Genomic DNA, 22,513 nt, shown 5'->3' with positions numbered 1-22,513 from the left:
GACTGTGGTGCGGAGCGGGTGTACTGTAGTGGCGCGAATGCAGCTTCTAAACTCAAGGATTGACAGGCTCCGCTGCGGTGGGATGGTTGTTTCAACGGAGCCTGTCACCCCTCCTGATAGGGACTGTGTGTATGGGGGGGTCTATGTGACTTTGTGGCAGGGGGAGGACGGTTACAGATCCCCTGCTGTGTGGCTCTGTGATCCTGCCTAAGGACCGCCGCTTAAGATCTGTAACTGCCCTCCCCTGCCACAAAGTCACAGAGCAACCCACCCCCCACCACATAACATGAAAACAACCTCCCAGACTAACCAGGGTAACTAGTCACTGCATCACTGCACTATGTATGTGCCCTGCTGCTGTGCCTGCCCCCGACTATATACCCTGCCAAAGGTGACTGTCCTGTCGAATTACCAACCCCCTATCCCCCCCTCCTGCAAAAGAACATGATGGAAACAGTAGTTAACAGAAACGTATTTTTTATTATCAACCAAACATGGAACTGGGAAAGTGAAACTTGGACGGGGGCTTGTGTCAGGCGGGAAGGAAAGAACTTGTCAAATTTTGGGGAATGAGAGCCTTCTGCTGCTCGAGCTCTCTGCAGGGGTGGAGTGAGAGTTAGCAGGGACTCTGCCGCCTCTCCTTCTGTGCACTTTGGGTGAGGGGAGTATGGGACTTGGTGGCGGGGGAGGGCGGTTAGAGATGGACTGCAGCGGGGCTCTGTCCTCCTGCCTCCGTTCCTGCAGAACATCCACAAGGCGCCGGAGCGTGTCCGTTTGCTCCCTCATTAGTCCAAGCAGGGTTTGAGTCGCCTGCTGGTCTTCCTGACGCCACCTCTCCTCCCGATCCATGTTGGCTTGGTGCATTCGGGTCAAGTTCTCCCGCCACTGGGTCTGCTGTGCTGCCTGGGCTCTGGAGCAGGCTATAAGCTCCGAGAACATGTCCTCCCGTGTCCTCTTCTTCTTATGCCTAATCCGCGCTAGCCTCTGGGAGTGTGATGACAGGCTAGGTTGTGAGACAGTCGCAGATGGGGCTGTGGGAATGGGAAAAAGGGAGTGAATTCCTCAGAAAGATAAATGTAGTTGTGAACAAAGAACATAGTCTTTCTCTGTTAACAAGACCATGCACAGCACCTCTCACATGCGCACTCAGCACAAGGTCGAATTCTCGGCCTTCGCATTCAGTGCCTGGGGTCTTGCACAGCACATTTGAGAACCGTGTCAGGACAACGGAATTTCTGTTGCAGGCAGACATGGTAAGCCGTAGACTTGTGGCAGCTTAAAACTTTAATATTAGCAATGGCCTCATTTCACATTGAAATCAATGTCAGTCCCTGCTGCCAGCAATTCGGCAAGCAGGAAGTCTGCTCCTGTCCCACACCCTCGCGGCTGTCCCCGGGAACGATCCCTTTCGGCTGCCCCTCTCCCGCCTCCACCGCGTGGCTGCAAACCAGCGGTTACAGTTCTGTAAAGGAACGGCAAAGCAGTCCCAACACTAACATTCCCCTACCTCATTCAAAGCAGGTCATCATGAGCGACATCACCCTCATGAGGATCTCTGACAGCGAGAAAGAGAGAATGCTCCGGGAAAGCCTGCAAAGACCAGGGCCGTATGCCGCCATGCTGTGCAGAGCAATGATTCCAGAGTACTTGATAGTCTCGTGGCGTGGCAACGTGTCCTACTACGGAGGACCCAATAAGGCCGCTCTCCCCAAGAACCTAATGCAGCGGATTTCCAATTACCTCCAGGAGAGCTTCCTCGAGATGTCACAGGAGGATTTCTGCTCCATCCCCGGACATATAGACCGCATTTTACTGTAGCTGCTGTAGCAGTGACTAACCAGTAGAGCGGCTTGGGCAGGACAATCATGCAAAACCGGACATTGCTAGATTTTTTTTCAATAGTTGCACTGCCCATGACTGAACCGTTAAGCTAATCAAACTAATCATGAGAAACCCATTTTTTAAATTGTTAATATTCCTGTTCTGTTACAAATAAATGTTTAGATTTTTACAACACTTACTGGCTGATCCTTCCCCAGATTCTGTGTCCGGGGTAACGGCTGGGGAGGGTTGGTAGGGGATCTCTGTAAGGGTGATGAAGAGATCCTGGCTGTCGGGGAAATCAGCGTTGTGAGCGCTGTCGACTGCCTCGTCCTCCTCATCTCCTTCCTCATCTTCCCCGTCCGCTAACATGTCCGAGGATCCAGCCGTGGACACTATCCCATCCTCAGAGTCCACGGTCACTGGTGGGGTAGTGGTGGCGGCCGCACCGAGGATGGAATGCAGTGCCTCGTAGAAACGGGATGTCTGGGGATGGGATCCGGAGCGTCCGTTTGCCTCTTTGGTCTTCTGGTAGCCTTGTCTCAGCTCCTTGATTTTCACGCGGCACTGCGTTACATCCCGGCTGTATCCTCTCTCTGCCATGTCTTTAGAGATCTTCTCGTAGATCTTTGCATTCCGTCTTTTGGATCGCAGCTCGGAAAGCACGGACTCATCGCCCCACACAGCGATGAGATCCAAGACTTCCCGATCAGTCCATGCTGGGGCCCTCTTTCTATTCTGAGATTGCACGGCCATCACTGCTGGAGAGCTCTGCATCGTTGCCAGTGCTGCTGAGCTCGCCACGATGTCCAGACAGGAAATGAGATTCAAACTGGCCAGACAGGAAAAGGAATTCAAATTCAAATTTTCCCGGGGCTTTTCCTGTGTGGCAGTTCAGAGCATCCGAGCTCGTACTGCTGTCCAGAGCGTCAACAGAGTGGTGCACTGTGGGATAGCTCCCGGAGCTATTAGCGTCGATTTCCATCCACACCTAGCGTAATTCAACATGGCCATGTCGAATTTAGCGCTACTCCCCTCGTCGGGGAGGAGTACAGAAGTCGAATTAAAGAGACCTCTATGTCGAACTAAATACCTTTGCGGTGTGGACGGGTGCAGGGTTAATTCGATGTAACGGCGCTAACTTCGACATAAACGCCTAGTGTAGACCAGGCCTCAATCTGCTCTTGAGGCAGTACTGTGAGTTTGTAAACAAACAAACAAACAACCCTCCCTCCCCCCACAAATAAGAAAACTCTGGTCTTGTCAAGACTGAACCATAAAATAGTTTTCCTTCTCTATTGAATCATCTACTTTGAAGAATGTAACAGTAGAAAGGAGACACGTATCAGGAGGTAGCCGTGTTAGTCTGTATCCACAAAAACAACAAGGAGCATAAGCTTTCGTGGGTAAAAAACCTCACTTCTTCAGGTGCACCATCTCCTTGTTTTAGCAGAAAGGAGAGGTGGGCGAGGTAACTTTTATTTATTTATTTTTTTTGACCAATTTCTGTTGGTGAAAGTGACAAGCTTTCTAGCTACACAGCAGTCTTCTTCAGAAAGCTTCTCTCTTTCACCAACATAAGTTGGTTCAGTAAAAGATATTACATCACCCACTTTGTCTCTCTAATATCCTGGGACCAACACAGCTACAACAGCACTGCTTATAGCAATAGGAAGGAAGCAGTTTTCTCTAGAAGACTTTTCTTTAGTGGAAAATGGCATCTCTGACATGAATGACTGATTCAGGAAATAAATTCTGCTAAATTTGATGTGTCTCATACAAGCTCAGATATATTTTCATGCATCTAAATGTCAATAACTCACCTTTCAATTTAACTGTAAGAAACAGTGTTAGCATAATGGTTGATTTGGGATCATCCCAATTCTTCTTCTCAGCTTTCTACTGTCCCGTTAGAATGGCCTATGGCTTGGAATTCATTAAGGCTGTAGGTTTTGTGACTGGATTCAGTCACAAAACCTACAGGAACAAAGCTCAAATAACTCCCCCTGTCATAGTAGAAGGGAGCAGTGCCACCACCATGGCATCTTCCACAAGATCTTGTGGAGACCCCTCTGTGAATGCAGGAACCTGCACCTGGGGAGACAGTGGCCAATGGCAGGTCTGGAAGAATGTACAAACTGTAGGGTTTCCATTCAAAGTTAATTCTGATGGAGTCTTTTGTGTGTTCTTGCATCTTGCTAAAGGGATTCAGAGGGCAGTGACAGGCCTGAGAGGCCCTGGAGTCAGATGGGGCCTAGAAGCGGTAGGAGGGAGTTGGGGGCACAACCAGAATTTTTCTAATGTGGAGGCCCAGATTACCTGCCAGGTAGCAGAGGTCATTACAAAAGGCATATGGCCCTAAAAGTCTCTATTTGTACATATACAGAAAATTAAAGTACAAAATCAAGGTGTCAGGGTGTGAGTGCAAGATTGCCAATCACATTCTCTACCATGATAGGCCAACCACTATGCACTTTCAGTAGTGCTAATCTAGTGAGTCAGCTTTCTCCCACAGTTGATCATGTATAGCTCTTTCTTCACTTGAAAGCACCAGAGAGATCCTTCAGCATAACAGTTGAACTAGCAGCATAGCCATAATTCTCAGTAGATGGGAGATATTAGGGTAACTTGTGGCATTTCAGTGTACCAGTGTTTTGAGCACATTTGGTGGCATTTCTTCTTCTGGACTATTTGCCCATTTGCAGTGCCACCTGTCTACTTCAGGAGCAACCACAGTGAGATGTGCTATATCTGACTATTACACCTCCAGTGAGACAAAATGATTGTCACCAACTTCATCACCATAGTAGAATTAGGTAATACTTCATGTTCCTAATTCCTGTGCAATGGGCTTTTTGAAAAAGTCCATTTGCAAATTAGTAACAACACCCAATAAAATATACTATGTAATTGCATAACTAAATTAGCTCCATTATTGATTCATCAAAAGAGTCAGCCGGGTGCTTAGGCAACAAGTACCAAAGATTTCTATATCCCTCACATAAATCTGCAAAACAATTGGTCTATTCAGTGATCACAAAGTTGAGATATGATGAAGGATTTATTGTTGATAGAAGTCTTCTGGTCTTCTATACAGTAGTTGCTGTGATGTCTCTCTATATCTGCTTGCTTTGGAGTCCTCATAGGAATGTTCAGTTCTTCATATATGCTATCTAACTGCTTTGGTAAAGAGGGATCTAAACAATGTTTCATGGTTATCTCATACATTTTTTAGTATATGGATGATGGGCTATACTATTATGGTCACCACTTTTATAAGACTATGATAAATTTTGTGCAAAGTATGTCTTGTGAGGTATCAGTTGAAAAGTCACAATCTGCTGAACATTATCGCCCTGGTGTAAAATGTGTGTCAACATTATATGTAAAGTTATAAGTTTCTACTGTATAATGTTGCTGTAACATGTTCCAGAGTTAGAAAGGCAGGCTCAAACCAATTTTTCAGAGACAAAGACACACTAGCCACCAGACAGGTGTTAGAGGGCGATCACCTACTTAAGCAGCCATTGTCCAGTGGGGCGGAAGGTATAAAAAAGAAATTTACATTTCATCTCAGAGACGATTTAAACCTCACATCCACAACAGACTGCATGTCACCATGAGTCAGCAAGGATGTTTCTAGCACAAGAAATTGAGTTATAAAGGGGGAGGAAAACACTGGACTTCCTTTTCTCCTCCCATCTCTCTGCTGAGAACATCGACTCTCAAAGAACTGAACTAAGGGGGAGTGGTCCCAGGCTGGAAGGAGACCCAGCCTGTGAAATTTACAACAGCATATGGTGAGACAAAATATTTGCTTTTAAGTTTGCTTAGCTTGTTAAGTTTTATCTTGTATATTACTCTTTTATTTATTTTTTGTAACTAATCCTGACTTTTATGCATCAGTACTTGTAATCACTTAAAATCTATCTTTCTGTAGTTAATAAACTTATCTTATTGTTTTATCTTAACCAATATGTTTGGTTTAAAGTGTGTGGGAAACTCCATTTTGAATAAAATAGGTGGTGCATATATCATTTTCCTTTGATGAAATGATGGACTTTCTATGAGCTTGCATTCTTCAGTAGTGTCCTGGACAGTACAAGATGCACATTTCTGGGAGAATGAGGCTGGGACTTGAGAGCTTGCTGGTGCCGCCCTGTATGTAATTCATGAGCAACTGGTCAGAGTGCTCATGTGTTCAGCTGGGAGCGAATGTACATGTTGAAGGCTGTGTGAGCAGGCCAAGAGTGGCTGTTTTGACAGCAAAGCAGTGTAAAAGGCACCCCAGGTTAGAGAGTTAAGGGGACACCGCTATTCAATGGTCCAGACTGTACCCTGAGTAATGTCACAATGGTAAACTTCATTCACCAACTGATTAGCAGCAAAAATGTTCAGATTTGTTTTCTGTAGTTCTTTGGACAAGGGCAGGACAACACTTGAAATGCTTTCCATGTCAGCTATGAAAATTGATCATAGTATAGAACATTTGTGCTTTTAGTGCAACCTCCTTTAGTGGCATGCTTTGTATTTCCTCTAGGGCATCAATAGCAGCTGAAAATAGTTCCACAAATACGACGACAGTCATGGTACTCCATCTACCAGATTTCTCTCATAGGCTTGAGTCTTGAATGCACCACAGCTGGAGTTACCTTTTTGATTATCTCGAATAAATATCTGATCACTGAGCAGACTGGGAAAGGGTGGGGAGGAACCCATGCGAGTTTCCTGCACTGTGCCAATAGTGCTGCAGATCATTGGAAGTGTTGCTGCACTAATGATGGCCAGATTTAAGACATTGTAGCAATGCATGTACGTAGCTTTGACTTTTGCTTAAACACTATGGCATGCTTATTGTGCTGGCTTCATCATAGCCTTGTCCAGAGAGAAATTCCAAATTGAGTCCATGTTTTGCCAGCTCCTGATGGGTTACAGAAACTAAGTCAGAGATGGTTATATCCTCAACACTGACGTAGGTTAGAAAATCCTCCAGCTATGGAATCCTCAGAAACATAGCATATTGTAAGAACCCACAGGGCTAGAAGCCAGGTCTGTGGAGTGGGGGACAGCTGACATTCCCATATCACCAACAGGAGGTCATGCAGAGCTTCCTCCATGGAGCATGTGGAGATTAGGTGCCACAGAATATACTGCCCAAAGGGTCCAAGGCCTTCTGATTGGCCATGCTCACTATTTAACCCTGGAGGGTCCCCCTAAAAGTTGTCTGAGAAAGAGCTCTGTGTAGCTCAAAAGCTTGTCTCTCTCACCAACAGAAGTTGATCCAATAAAACTACATTGCTCACCCACATTGTCTCTCTAATATCATGGGACTAACACAGCTACAACAACATGAGATATATTGGTGTTTAGTCAATGAGCACTTCAAAGACCTTGGCTCGCAAAATGTGTGCAACAATTTGTTGTTGAATTTGATGACCTATAATGGCTATTAATTCATTGTGAATCTTCCAGATGATTTATGATGCATTTCTGGTGATGGATTGAAAGTTTTGCTTGACGTTCTTATCCATGGCACCTATGTGAAGATGTAATGCAGCTTGGACCAGTCCTTTGCTAACAGTCATCTGTTCTAGATGAAATGATCCATAATCATAATGACCTCTGAGAGGCAGCTGTTGATGTCTGCAAAACTCAAGTGTCTTGATAACGTGGACAAGACATTCCTGATTTGCTGAAACTGCCTTTTGTCGGACACTTGAAAGATTTTGAACGTTGGTATTCTCATCAATGAATACTTTAAGGAAGTCATCAACCTTCTGTATGGAGTTTTTATGATACTGAATATTCTTGTGGTGGCTGAAGACTTCTTTAGTGTCTTTACAGTTTGTAGAGGGATGCATAACAAGCTGCCTGAGCTTCTGCTCTTGTTTTGCAATGGTGGCAGGAGTAAACACCACACAGAATTTACTAAATATACCCAGCTATGTGGCACTGTACACCATCCAGGGATATTGCAATAGCCATTTGCACTGAAAAGTGTTTCTCTTTGCCTGCAGGGTACAGGAAATTTGAAAGTGGATAGTGATATCCAGCACTTAGTATAATAATTTGGTCGCTATCACTGTAATTGACGACCACAAAATAAATCAATATCAATTTTTCATATATGGTTGTTTTTCTTTCATTATTTTTATGGGTGAAGAGCAGAGTTGATTTCCACTTGGCCCTTCACTTGATTCTGCTGTTTGTGGCACTGGAAATCTAGCCTGTTTCCGCGAAGACGCTGGCATTGGTGGGAGAAATGTCTGTTGCTTTCTTCATATTAGTTTTTGGCTTCTAAACTCAATTATTTAATTCCTTCTAGCCATGTGTTCTGTAAATGTGGAAACAACATTTTCATAGGTTCCAACATTTCTGTGTTTCCAAGATGTAGATAATTACCACATTTTGTCTGAAGTGTATGTGCATGGTTTTTATTGGTTGGAAAAGATGTTTGCTTCTCACTGCTTAATGTACATATAAATGAGAATGTACAATTGTGAATTTCTAGTAGCATCTGTGGCCAAGGAGGGAGTTGGGACCCAGAGTCCCATTCCCCCCTCCCACACCCTTCGTTGAGCCTCTGGAGGAAATACAGAAGCACGGGGCCTCTGTGTGGATGGATCTGCCTACAGCAGGTCTGTCCTTTGTACAATGTCAGCTACCATAGATGCTGGAATTGGAACAGAGTCGAAGATTATATCCTAGACAAACACATTGTCAACCTGTTTATCATCATTCTGATCTCCACTTTGAATCATGGGTCTATAGCTCTTGCATCTTTTAACTGAGAAACTTTCTTAATGCTCTCCTATATGACCAAAATTAAACAGACTCCCAAGGAAAATAATTCAATTACTATATTAAGCTAACATGCAGGGAGGGGTGGGAGGAAGCTCTGATTTTAATCCTTTTTCATTTATAGACATTCCACCCACAATGAAACCTGGGTTTCACCAATGGAGTCCTCTGAGGCACATATGTAAGCAGTTAGAAAAGAATGCTGGACTTTATGTCTATCCTGAATAGCCAAGCAACAGATCAGAATCTGCTTCTTACTCTACTTCCTATAAAATTTTAACATGTAATTCCAAAATAAAGATAGTAAATGATGATATTCAAAGCTCTTTTATCCCCAAAGAATGAGGTATGCTACTATGGCTCTATATCCCTTGCTCCCCGCCAAATCAGAGGAACATTCGGCACACAAATAATTTTGAATGTACCTTTCCTCTCAAGCTACCTCTCTCTCCAGTCACACTGAAAGCTCCATATCATGAGATCACCCCGAAATGCAGCATTTGGTGATGATACTGGAATTGGGCTGAAGGATTTCAAGCTAGTGACAATACTCCTTTGTATAGAGAGACATTTTGCAACATGTTTTATTATAATTTTATTACCCCAAATTGTATAGGATAAGGATGATCCTAAAAGCTAAAAGTAGGGTTCTAAGTTGAAGGACAGAAACCAGGTTCACTCAGTTTCCATTTCTTTTGTCCATGTTATTTCAAAGGCCCAAAAGCTAGAGCTGGTTGAAAGTTTTCAAACAAAAATATTTGTAAGAAAGTGTCTTTTTTAAAATGCAAAATTTCTTGAAAACATTTGATATTTCCAGTTTCCTGAAAATGTATTGCCTACTATTGATTGGATTTTTCATCATTTTTTTTTAATTACCAACTTCAATTGGTCATTTTAGTGAGGAAGATGTGAGTTTAAAAATAGAAAATTAAGAACTAAAAATGTCTATTTTGAAATAATTTTTAAAGAAAATTCTGACATTTTAAAAACCAAAACAAAAAACATCAGTTAAAAAAACCTTTTATGGATAATTTTTGAAATGCAGAAATTGGTCTCTTTAAAAAAAAAATCGGAACAAAACTACAATTTTCACTAACATATTTTTTAAAAAAACATTTTACAAAGTTTTGACCAGCTCTGTCAAAAAAGTAAATTAATCTAGGGCTTGATCCATCTCCCTTTCAAATAAATAGATGACTCTTCCTTCACTTCAGTGGGAGCTGGATCAGAATGCAGTCAAATATACTTTTCATAATATTTTGTAGTGGTGCATAGGGTTATCATCCGTCCATATTTCCCTGGACATGTCCGGCTTTTGTGTCTTTAAATAGCCGTCCAGGAGGAATTGGTAATAAGGTTAAAAGGTCCAGTATTTTTCTCCCTCCCTCCCTCCCTCCCTCCCTCCCTTCCATGCAGAGTGTGGCGTGGCTGATTGGGCGCCTGGGCCTGATTGAACCGCTCCCATTGGCCTCCAGCAGCCAAAGCCCCTCCCCTGCTCCCCCCCTGCTGCCTGCAGCCCAGTGTAACGACACAAACTGCCCCACCGGCAATGTGTTTTGCATACACATGGAGCCAGCATCTGACCGGCATGGGCATGGTAAGGGGAGTCCTGGGGGACAGTCAGGGAGCCAGGGGGAGGGTTGGATGGGTCCCCGGCCTCCACCTGCCATACCCCTGCACCCTTCCTATCCCCAAACTCCCTCCCAAACCCCCTCCCCCTTCCCACACACCCCCTCCTGCCCTCAAACTCCCTCCCAAAGCCTGCACCCCCCCCTTTGCACCACCTCCCACCCCCAAACTCCATCCCAGAGCCTGCACCCTCACCCCCTCCTGCACCCAGCACCCAAACTCTATCCCTGCACTCTGCACCCCTCCTGCACCCTAATCCCCAGCCCAGGACCTGTACCCCAGACCTCCTCCCCCCACCCAACCCCTTCCCAGAGCCTTAGGCAGGTGGGGGGGGCGGGTTATGGGCACCACCAAAATTTCTACAAACCTGCCACCCATGCAAGTGGATAAGGGGCAGGGCAGACAGGGGACAGGTAGGGTTCTAGGGGGGCAGTTAGGGTGGGAGGTTCTCAGGAGGGGGCAGTCAGGGGGTGGGAAATGGGAGGGAGTGCATGGGATGGGGCAGGGGCGGGGCTAGGGCAGGGCTCCCCCCCAGTGTCCTCTTTTTTGATTGTGGAAATATGGTAACCCTAGTGGTGCAAAGCAGCTAGAAATTCTCTGTATCCAGCCCCTCTGGATTTCCCTTACATAAGAGAATCCCAGTGGCTCTGTGCCACCCTGTGTCCAACCCCTGATGTGGGTGATGTTTCCAGGGAAAAGGAGGTCTGGTTGGGGTGACCCAGTCGTCCCCCAGCTGTTGGAATGGTGCCGGGGGCTGTGTATAGCTGGATCGGGTGTAAGAGTACTTTGATTGCTTTAATTTACACCAAACCAGTCTCGCGTCCTGGCAGTCCCCAGGATCAGGGGAATGCAAAGATTTGTGTAAATCCACTTTTGCCCTTATACTCTTTGAGAATTCAGGCCACTGCCAATAACTTTAGCATGAGGAAGATCAGGCCAGGCATTCTCTGGAATGGAGCAAAAATGTTTAAACATCAAAAACTTTAGACCGAGAAACTGAAAGCAAAGGTGGGACTGTAGAATTTACATCTGTACATTCTGTACTGATAAGTGGAATTTTAAAGACTTCTGTGCATATTGACTTTAATGAGGGTTACCTGCTTCAAGTGCTTTGTGTCAGTGATGTGCTGGACAGGGCCCTCACTAAAATTCCAACACCAAATCAAAAAAGAGTTGGAAGTGATTTTCTTGCTTCTGAGAGAGTCCATACATGCTCTGTCAAATTTCTTCTGAAGAGCAAATTTTGCCTTTGAAATTCACCAGACTACAGCAAATAGGAGGTAGTTACTAAATAGGTACCTGTTATGACCTGCCTAAAAATCTACAAGACACTCAAGCCCCTTACAAATTCTACACCAACTTGGGCTGTCGATTAATCACAGTTAACTCAAGTGAAATTAATTGTGATTTTAAAAAATTAATCAGTTTTAATCTCACTGTTAAACAATAGAATACCAAGTGAAATGTATTAAATATTTTGGATGTTTTCTACATTTTCATACATATTGTATTCTGTGTTGTAATTGAAATCAAAATGTATATTATTTTTATTACAAATATTTGCACTGTAAAAATGATAAATGAAAGAAATCGTATTTTTCAATTCACCTCAGACAAGTACTGTAATGCAATCTCTTTGTCGTTAAAGTGCAACTTAAAAATGTAGATTTTTTTTTGTTACATTGTTTTGTTTCTGAGTGCAGTTGTGTAACACTTCAGAGCCTGAAAGTCCACTCAGTCCTACTTCTTGTTCAGCCAATCGCTAAGACAAACAAGTTTGTTTACATTTACAGGAGATAATGCTACCCTCTTCTTATTTACAGTGTCACCAGAAAGTGAGAACAGGAATTTGCATGGCACTTTTGTAGCTGGCATTGCAAGGTATTTACGTGCCAGATATGCTAAACATTTGTATGCCCCTTCATGCTTCGGCACCAGTCCAGAGGACGTGCTTTCATGCTGATGATGCTCATTTAAAAATAATGCATTAATTAAATTTGTGACTGAACTCCTTGGGGGAGAATTGTATGTCCCCCTGCTCTGTTTTACCGACATTCTGACATATATTTCATGTTATAGCAGTCTCAGATGATGACCCAGCATATGTTGTTCGTTTTAAGAACACTTTCACTACAGATTTGGTATTCTAGTATGGTTTAACAGTGTGATTACTCGCAATTAATCTTTTAAATCTCTTGACAGGCATAACACCAACCCAGTTTGAATGACACAAGCTGAACATTGTGCTATGCCTGTCTATAATAGTCACATAAACGTTTCCAGCAAGTACACGTAATAGAATTTTGTTTGCCAGCTGGTTTTGCTTCTTCCCTTTGTAGTAGTTTGCAAGAAAGCATTTTTATTTAACTGAAAAAACATCCAAATGGATTCCCTGATCCCTCAGCCCTCCTCTGGCTGATCTCCCACACAAGGTGTACATGTTACAAGGGAAGGAGGCCATTTTTGCTAGAGCCTTTTGTTAAAATATTGGCAGCACATCACTGCTTTGTGCATGTCTAATGTTTAGAAAGATGGTATTTATGTCATATAATATATACTCGGAACCATTTTCCAATATAAGATATTTCAAAAGATATTTAACAAATCACACATAAAAATGCAATTCAGCCTGATGTCGAAGTGTTTCCTGTTCATTTTATGTGAAGCTGCCTGGTTTATTTAGGGAATAATTAAATGAAAACTCACCCTTGTAACATCTGTTTGTACTGAGAGATATCTCAGGGATTAAGGCATTGCTGTCACTTTTGACCTATACAGGGACTCTGCTGCCACCCACTGTGTGGGTTAAGGAGGAAAAGCTCAAATGTGAACTCTGCTGGGATGCTTTGTATGCCTCATCCATACAAATTTCAAATGAATCACCGTGACAAATAATATGATTTACTCACTAGGCTAGACATGATTTATTCAATGGGCCAATTATTTGCCTAGTTTCCTTTTGTAAAATCCCCTTTAAATTTCTTTGAGTACAAAGACGTTGTTGAAGTGAAACTCCACATTTTAAAAAGAAACAGTTTTAAAGCAGCTGAACTAATTTTTGGTAAAGATCTGGGCAGACAGAGGCCAGATTTATGCTAAATTTCAGCTTAGGCTCCTAAATCACTTTGAAACTTTTATATCTTATATTTCACTGTATTCATTTTTCATTGCTGTATGGACAGTTGATGTATAACTACTGCACAGACCACAGTGAGAGATTATGCCATACACTATCAAAGAAACTGAGGAACCTCCTGATCAGCATCCTATACAGCAAACAGGAAAACATCAAGAAAGAGCTCTCCAACCTGGAGACTTTCATAAATAACCAACCCTCCACACAAATGGACTTTACTAAAATAAGACAGGAGATCTATATTACACACTTCACCTCTCTACAAAGGAAAAAGGACCGTAAGCTGTCTAAAATCCTACCTGCCACATGGGGCCACAACAGGGGTACCCCTAACTCACCCAGCAATATCATCAATTTATTTTTTGCATTTATGAGAGTGGAACATGTTGCAATGTGTTACGTCGTCGTCTCACAGAATTTTTGGAGGGCATGTTGCTACTGTCTGAGTTCCCTTACGTGTGGCACTCAATGGGTTAATAATAACAATATCAAGTATTATCATAACAAATGGCAAGAGAGGTGACTGATTAATATTAGGTAACATACTGTCATGTTAAGTTAAATAACCATTGAAACTCTAGCATCTCATCTAATGTCTGGTTTTATTTGAGCTGAAAGGCTGCAGTTGAACCAATGAATAGTACTCAGGTCTTTGCTATTTAATCTTAATAGGCTGCATGATCTGTGCACAATTTTAATTTACCGGGAACATTTAATTTCTTCCAGAGAATTTCACTACTTATTTCTGGCTAAAAAACAAACAAACAAAAAGAAGATTGGAAATCTGGCCTTCAGTTTCATGGAGAGTTCACAAGAATGTTTTGTTTTACGTCTATATCCTATTGCTCTTTAAAAACAAAGTACCCTCTTTAGAAAGCTCTTTGCCATAAGGCCACCAGTTTTAAACATGCACCTCTCTGTTACATGCAAGACACCTGCCTCCTGAGAGCAGCCTTCTAGAGGAAGCACTGTGTTAGGCAGGGTGAAAGGACATACCAGAGTACAATGATCTATGTTCATTCTCACTGGGAGATTCAATTGAGTATTTGTCCTTGAGTTCCAACAGAAGACAATACATTCTTCCCCACTTTTAAAAAAACAAAAACAAAAAAACCAGAAGTTTAATTTCGTTAGGACAAAGAAAACCAGTACAACTACCTGTTTCTTGGGTACAGATGGAGCTGGGGTGTTTTTATTCAACTTAGTCAGGCTTCCAAATATAAATTTATCCAGTGAATTTTGTTTTACAAAAAATCAAATGTAATTCAATTTAAAATCTCTGTGGACATTTAAAGAAATAGTCTGCAAAAGCCATATACAATGTGACATGACTAACACAGTCCCTTTGTGATAATGGGACACTGAACCTTTACTGAACTCGAGCTCAGTAGTGTTCCAATCCTGCTTGGACTTGTAAAACTAAAAGTCATTACCATCCCATAGTTGTTTGGTGACTAATATGAAATTAGTAGGTGATTTCAATCCAGTTCCCATAACCACCAAGTCATTTGGTATTAATTAAGACCCTTGTTGGAGGGTCAGAGCAGAAGGGCAAAGGACTGAATAGGCCATGGAGACTAAAACATTTGTTCATTCACAAAGGTGGCTTCTCCAGACTGGGGTTTAAAGATATTTGTACAGTGGTGGTAGTCTTGCCCCTTCTCCTGTAATGCGGGTATATAGAGAACTGCAATATCCAGGGGTAGGGCCTTCCTTATGACATCTTCCATGAACAGTAAATTCACTTATATTCTTAGCTTAGTAGTTAGTAATTAAAGTTTACAGCACAGTACAGATTATTTCTCTCTCCCCATTTGGGGAGCGCCTCCCTGCTTCTGATACTATGCCCAGAGTCCTGGGATTCAGGAATTGCGTCTCCTGCCCTCAATCCTCCTCCATCAGTGATGAACACTGATGCTGGCCCTCCTGAGAGATATTCTTATTCCAGAGGAGGAGTCTACATCACCGTCCCAGGAGCCATCTCACCTCCAACCACCTGGCAGGAGTGCCCTGGTCACCACAGCTACTGATGGAGCAGTTCTCAGACTTGAATGAATCAGAGGAGATGATAGCTCTGGTGTCTCAAGATTGACTCTGCGTTCCCAGGGGATTTATACTCTGGCCCCCAGGAGGAAACACCAGAGACAATTCTATAGACCAAGGCCACCCCCTCTTCTTGTACCTTTATTACCAGTGCACAGCTGAGCCTCTGCGCAAATACCAAAAGATTCAGAGGCTTTGCTTCTTAGCCTCATCTACTACCACAGCCTCTACTCCCTCTCAACCACCAGCCAAGAGCTACATTTGGCATATTGATCGAGACTCCACATGCCCCCACTGATGCCAATCACACCATCTCCTGTCATCTGTAATCTTCACCCACAGCTGAAACAAGACCACTACAGACAATTGGGATCTAGAGATTATCCACCAGGGATACTCCATATAGTTTCTCTTCTTCCCACTTCACAAGCCCCCTTCCCAGTACCCTTTCGGGGACCACTCTCATGAGGTAGTTCTTCGAGGGGCAACAGAATGCATCCCGCCTCACAGCCATGGGAGAGGGTTCTATTCCCTCTATTTTCTAATCTCCAAAAAAGACGGACAGTGGAGACCCATCCTGGACCTTTCGCAACTTAATATCTTTATTTGAAAGCTGAAGTTCTGGATGATTATGTTGGCATCTGTAATCCTCTCCATTTGAGAAGGGATGTGGTTTGTGGCTTTCTATGTGGTGGACACATATTTACATGTGGACATTCACGCATCACACAGGATGTTCCTGTGTTTTGTGGTAGGCCAGGAACACTTCCAGTTTCAAGTTGTCCCCTTTGGGCTGGCTACGGCATCTAGAGTATTTACAAAGGTTTTCTTTGTGGTAGCATCCCAGATGACATCCTGGGCTATGCAGTATTCTCAGACCTGGATGATCTCGTTAGGAGGTCAGGACGGCGACAGGGTTTTTCATGCAACTTTTTATAGTCTGAGGCATTTGCATAAATGACGAAAAGTCTGTTTTGTTACCCACAAGGCCAATAAACTTTATAGGGGCAAAGTTGGACTCATTCTCTGCAAAAGTGTTCCTCCCACCAGAAATGTTTCATGTAATAAGCAACCTGATTTCACACAATACCAGCTGACCATGAACTGGAGTGCACAAGTTAGGCCACGTGGTGGCATGCACATATTTCTCCCTCAGAGAACTGATGGGCAGGATCCTGGGAGGCTAATATGAGGTGGAATGGAGTCCAGGAGAGCTGGCTGTATTTTAAAGAAGCCTTATTGGGGGCACAGGAAAAAACCATCCCAATGTGCAAAAAGAATAGCAAATATGGCAGGTGACCAACTTGGCTGAACAGAGAAATCTTCAGTGAACTTAAACACAAAAAGGAAGCTTACAAGAAGTGGAAACTTGGACAGATGACTAGGGAGGAGTATAAGAATATTGCTTGAGCATGCAGGGTTGTAATCAGGAAAGCCAAAGCACAAGTCCATGGGGCCAGATGCAATGCATCTGAGGGTGCTGAGGGAGTTGGTTGATGTGACTGCAGAGCCATTGGCCATTATCTTTGAAAACTCATGGAGATCAGGGGAAGTCCCAGTTGATTGGAAAAAAGCAAATATATTGCTCATCTTTAAAAAAGGGAAGGAGGAGAACCCGGGGAACTACGGACTGGTCAGCCTCATCTCAGTTCCCAGAAAAATCATGGAGCAGGTCTTCAAGGTATCCATTTTGAAGCACTTGGAGGAGAGGAAGGTGATCAGGAACAGTCAACATGGATTCACCAAGGCAAGTCATGCCTGACCAACCTGATTGCCTTCTATGATGAGATAACTGGCTCTCTGGATATCGGGAAAGTGATGGACGTGATATACCTTGACTTTAGCAAAGCTTTTGATATGGTCTCCCGCGGTATTCTTGTCAGCAAGTTAAAGAAGTATGGATTGGATGAATGGACTATAAGCTGAATAGAAAGCAGGCTAGATTGTTGGGCTCAACAGGTAGTGATCAATGGCTCAATGTCTAGTTGGTAGCCGGTATCAAGTTGGCAGCCCCAGGGTTGGTTCTGGGACTGGTTTTGTTCAACATCTTCATTAATGATCTGGATGATGGGATAGATTGTATCTTCAGCAAGTTCACGGGTGACACTAAGCTGGGGGGAGAGGTAGATACGCTGGAGGGTCAGGAGAGGGTCAAGAGTGACCTAGACAAATTGGAGGATTGGGCCAAAAGAAATCTGATGAGGATCAATAAGGAAGTGCAGAGTCCTGTACTTAGGAGGGAAAAATCCCATGCACTGCTACAGGCTGGGGACTGAGTGGCTAAGCAGCCGTTCTGCAGAAAAGGACCTGGGGATTACAGTGGACTAGAAGCTGGATATGAGTCAACAGTGTGCCCTTGTTGTCAAGAAGGGCACACTTTTGGGCTGCATTAGTAGGAGCATTGCCAGCAGATTAAGGGAAGTGATTATTCTACTCTATATTTGGCACTGGTGAGGCCACATCTGGAGTATTGCGTCCAGTTTTGGGTCCCCCACTACAGAAAGGATATGGACAAGTTGGGGAGAGTCCAGCGGAGGGCAATGAAAATGATTTAGGGGGCTGGAGCACATGACTTCTGAAGAGAGGCTGAGGAGAGAGTGGGTTTATTTAGTCTACAGAAGAGAAGAGTGAGGGAGGATTTGATAGCAGCCTTCAACTACCTGAAGGGGTGTTCCAAAGAGGATGGAGTTTTCAGTAGTGGCAGATGACAGAACAAGGAGCAATGGTCTCAAGTTGCAGTGGGGGAGGTCTAGGTTGGATATTGGGAAAAACTATTTCACTAGGAGGGTGGTGAAACACTGGAATGGGTTACCTTGGGAGGTGGTGCAATGTTCATCCTTAGATGTTTTTAAGGCCCGGCTTAACAAAGCCCTGGCTGGAATGATTTAGTTGGGGTTGGTCTTGCTTTGAGCAGGGGGTTGGACTAGATGACCTACTGAGGTCTCTTCCAACCCTAATCTTCTATGATTCCTTTTGCCAGATTCCACTTGGGGTGCCTTCAGGCTTGGTTCCACTCAGTCTGTTGGTTAGGAAGGACCACATCAACTCTAGGGTGGTTGTTCTTGCCAGAATTATCAACTCCCTGATTTGATGGTCAAACCCAGAAAAGGTCATGGTGGGAGTTCCCTTCAGCTTTCCCACCCCCGGGGCCATCATTGTGATGGACGCTTCCCTTCTGGGGTAGGGCACTCACCTGGACAGCCACACTGTTCAGGGCACCTGGACCCCACGAGACGCCAGACTACATACAAATGTACAGGAACTGATGGCAGTCCACCTTGCGTGCAGGCCCTTCCTTTCACTTATACGTTCACTCCATGTGCAGATGACGTTGGACAATATCACCACTGTGCTCTATATAACCAAACAGGGAGGAGCGAGATCTCATCCCCTCTGCCAGGAAACCGTCAGACTTTGGAACTGGTGTGTCAGGAACCACATCACGATGCAGCCAGCTTACCTTCCCGGTATTCACAACTCCCTCGAAGAAGCTTGATAGTCCATGAGTGGGAGGTTCACAACACAGTCCCAAGCATGATACTTACACACTCCACTATAGGACCTCTTTGCATTCCAAATGAACAGAAAGCTTCACCTATATTGCTCCAGGGAAGCCATGGGTTCTGACTCCCAGGGTGATGCTCTGCTGATGTCCTGGACGAACAGCTAGAGACATGTCTTTCTTGCCATTCCCTCCTTCTGCAGGTCATAGGGAAGATATATTGCAACAAAGCCAACATTGTTCTCCTAGCACCCCACTGGCCGAGACAGTTCTCATTCACAGAATTTCCAACAATGTCTGCATGCCCACCAGTCAGGATCTGCCTGTTCCTAGATCTCCTAACATGGGGTAAGACCAAACATCCCAGTCCAGCTCACTCCACCTCACAGCCTGTTTTTTGGATATGCATCAGAAATAGAACACTCCTGTTCAGCCCCCGTTCACGTGATCCTTAACCAGAGTAGAAAAGAATCTAGTAGAACTGCTATTGGGCCAAATGGAGATGCCTTTTGACTTGGGCATGACTACTCCAACATTCTCCAGACTGTAAGCATCCCGATAGTCTAGACTAATCTCCTGTCCCCCAAGACTTCAGGTCTTGCTATTAGTTCACTGTGAGTACATCTACTGGTGATTAGTACCTGCCTCCCTCTAATGGAGGAACGATCCTTCTTTACTCATCCAGTTGCAGTACAATTCACGAAAGGCCTGATGAGAACCTTCCCACCGGTGCTTAAACCTATCCCTCAATGGAACCTTAACATTATCCTGTCCAAGCTCACTAGTCTGCCTTTCGAACTCATGGCGACTTGCACTATGGCCCACTTGTCCATGTTCTTAGTAGCTAGGAAGGTCAGCGAGCTCGGAGCCATCGTGACAGGCGCTCCTTATTCGGTGTTTCACCAAAAAAAAAGATTTATCTTCAACTACACCCCAAGTTTCTCCCCAAGATTGTTTGAGTTCTACATCAATCAAATGATACTTACCTGCATTTTTCCTGAAATCCCACACTTCCGCTGAAGCTTCCTGTGGCTGGTGGGTCTTGCCCACATGCTCAGGGTCTAACTGATTGTCATATTTGGAGCTGGGAAGGATTTTTCCCCCGAGTCAGATTGGCAGAGACCCTTGGGGTTGTTCACCTTCCTTTGCAGCATGTGGAATGGGCCAGTTGCAGGTTTAAATGAGTGTAAATGGTGGATTCTCTGTTCCTTTGAAGTTTTTAAATCTTGCTTGAGGACTTCAGTAACTCAGCCAGAGGTTTGGGATCTATTACAGGAGTGGAAGGGTGAGGTTCTGGGGCCTGCAATGTGCAGGAGGTCAGACTAGATTATCATGATGGTCCCTTCTGACCTTAAAGTCTTGAGTAAGACAAGAGACTTCATTCCCTGGATGCCCAGCATGCCCTGGTGTTCTATCTTTAAAGAACAAAGCCAATTAGGAAATCATGGAGACTCTTTATTATCATAGCAGAGAGATTGCATGGGCAAGCCATTTCCTCCCAGGGGATTTCTAAGTGAGTCTCATGATGCAGCTTAGAGTGCTACAAGATAGCAAATGTTCCTCCCGCTGGCGGTATCCCAGATCACTCCACATGAGCGCAAGCTGCCTCCATGGCATTCCTATCAGATGTTTCGCTACAGGACATCTGCAGAGCGGTCACCTGGAGTTCAATCCACATGTTTGCAATACGCTATGCTCTGGTTCATGCCTCGGCTGAAGATGGTGGTGGAATCAGCAGTATTGCAAGTGTCTTTGCTACCAGCTTCCTTGTACCCACCTCAAGTCTGAAAATGGCTTGCTAATCATCCACATGGGGAATATACATAGAGACGATCACCCAAAGGAGAAGTGGAGGTTACTTATTGTAACTGGAGGTTCTTCAAAATGGGTGGTCTCTATCTGTATTCCATTACCTGCCCTCCATCCCCTCTGCTTAGGATTCTGTTGGATTTGCAGTAAGAGGAGGAACTGGAGAGGCATTGACCCTCACTGCCTCTTGGTCAGGAGCCAGAGGAGAGCTACTGTGCATGTGTGGATCAATGGACACTGCTTTGAAGAATTTCCCGACTCTGGCATATGGTGCGCATGTGTACCCCATGTGTGGAATACAGATCGGGATGACACATCTCAAAGAACCTCCAGGTACAGTAAGTAACCTCCAATTTCCATGCTCGATCACTCAGTGTATTTCCTTTAGTGCAGCTTGTGAATGCTTTCCTTATTTCTAGGAGTAACATATTTTGTCAAATATACAGAATTCATTAAATATTACTGTCACTTATAATTGTGCTCTTGACCTGAATTCTTTTGTTTTAGTTGGTTAGCACAAGTATCTGTATCTGATTTTTGTGTGTGTGTATGTGTGTGTGACTACCTATGATATTGATCCATGGCTCTCATTGTTGATTCATAGATGTGTGTTCACAAAGTTATGCTGTTAAAAACTGTAACATTCCTATCATGAAGGTATTTTTCCATTTTCTTAAAGTGGGCTTCAGCTACATCTGCTGTCAAGGTGACATGGTTGGTGGAAAATGTGAACATTATTTTCCAGTCTGGAATCTCCTATCGGTTGCTAGGATTATGCTAAAATGTCCAAGGTTCAACTCCACTATCATTTGCATCACCTCAAGTTCCAGGAGAAATTTCAATCCTGGGGACTATCATGATGATCTGGCTTATAATGACAGTAGACTCCAAGAGCAAATGTCACTGCTAGTGAAAGTACAGATTAAATTTCTCAGAAGTAAGTAACCACTGAACATTAACTCAGCCAGCACATTACAATACAGTCTGTAATGACATGACCACATACTATTTCTCAAGTTCAGTATTTTGGTGTTATACAAGTCTTTTGTTCAACAATAGATCCACATGTGTAACATCTTATGAAACTGGGTTCTACTGTCTTGTGTATGCCAAACAGGCTCTATGAAAGTCATTTATATGAAAAATGCCCAGAAATGGCTACTTATTGATATACTGCACATGATTGCCACAGACTAATAGTGAAAAGCACTGACATAAATGTGGGTTTTCAATCAAGTGGCAACATTAATTCTTTCACTGATCAGAGGGATCAATCCTTTGAGCGTCTCTTCATGTGACTGGACTTACTTGTCTGATTCTCCTCTCACAACAGTTTTTCACTATTGTAACTGTTGGACTCAGTGACTCCATAGACCTCCATTCTCCTGATTCAAACCAGTGTGAAAAGAGAATCAAGATCAATCAAGGTCCCTGCAGCTGTATGCATGCTGTGAACTGTGAGCTTGGCAGGGACAAGGTGCCCAGAGGGAGACAAAAGGGGTGGTTTGTCCCAGGCCCTGGTTTAAGAGTGCCCCCAAATCGAGTGGCATTGTGACTTGGTGCACTGGGTCACAATATCACTCAGTGAAATTTGGCCCAGTTGCCCCTCCAAATCTGAGTGGTGCGATGCTAAATTAAAGTGAGAGTGGTTCAGGTGTGTGGACTATGCAAAAAAATTCTGGGGTCTCCCCTGAATACCAGTGACTGCAAGAACAGCCCCGAACCTAAGGACTAAGAGGTGAAATCTGTAACATTGATGTATTTGAGAAGGA

At 43.9% G+C, this 22,513-nt stretch overlaps 1 long non-coding RNA gene across 3 annotated transcripts in view; it reads left to right on the top strand.

Moving 5' to 3' along the window:
* Positions 1-7,837, top strand: part of LOC128838840 (uncharacterized) — a 68,549-nt gene extending 60,712 nt beyond the window's left edge. For all 3 annotated transcript variants that reach the window (XR_008445284.1, XR_008445285.1, XR_008445282.1), the window contains one exon: positions 7,294-7,837. This is a non-coding gene — a long non-coding RNA (uncharacterized LOC128838840). The remainder of the gene's footprint in view (positions 1-7,293) is intronic.
* The last annotated feature ends 14,676 nt before the right edge of the window (positions 7,838-22,513 follow it).

Source organism: Malaclemys terrapin, chromosome 6, assembly GCF_027887155.1.
Source record: "Malaclemys terrapin pileata isolate rMalTer1 chromosome 6, rMalTer1.hap1, whole genome shotgun sequence".
NCBI lineage: Eukaryota > Metazoa > Chordata > Testudines > Emydidae > Malaclemys > Malaclemys terrapin.
This window is presented reverse-complemented; position numbering and strand designations above follow the sequence as displayed.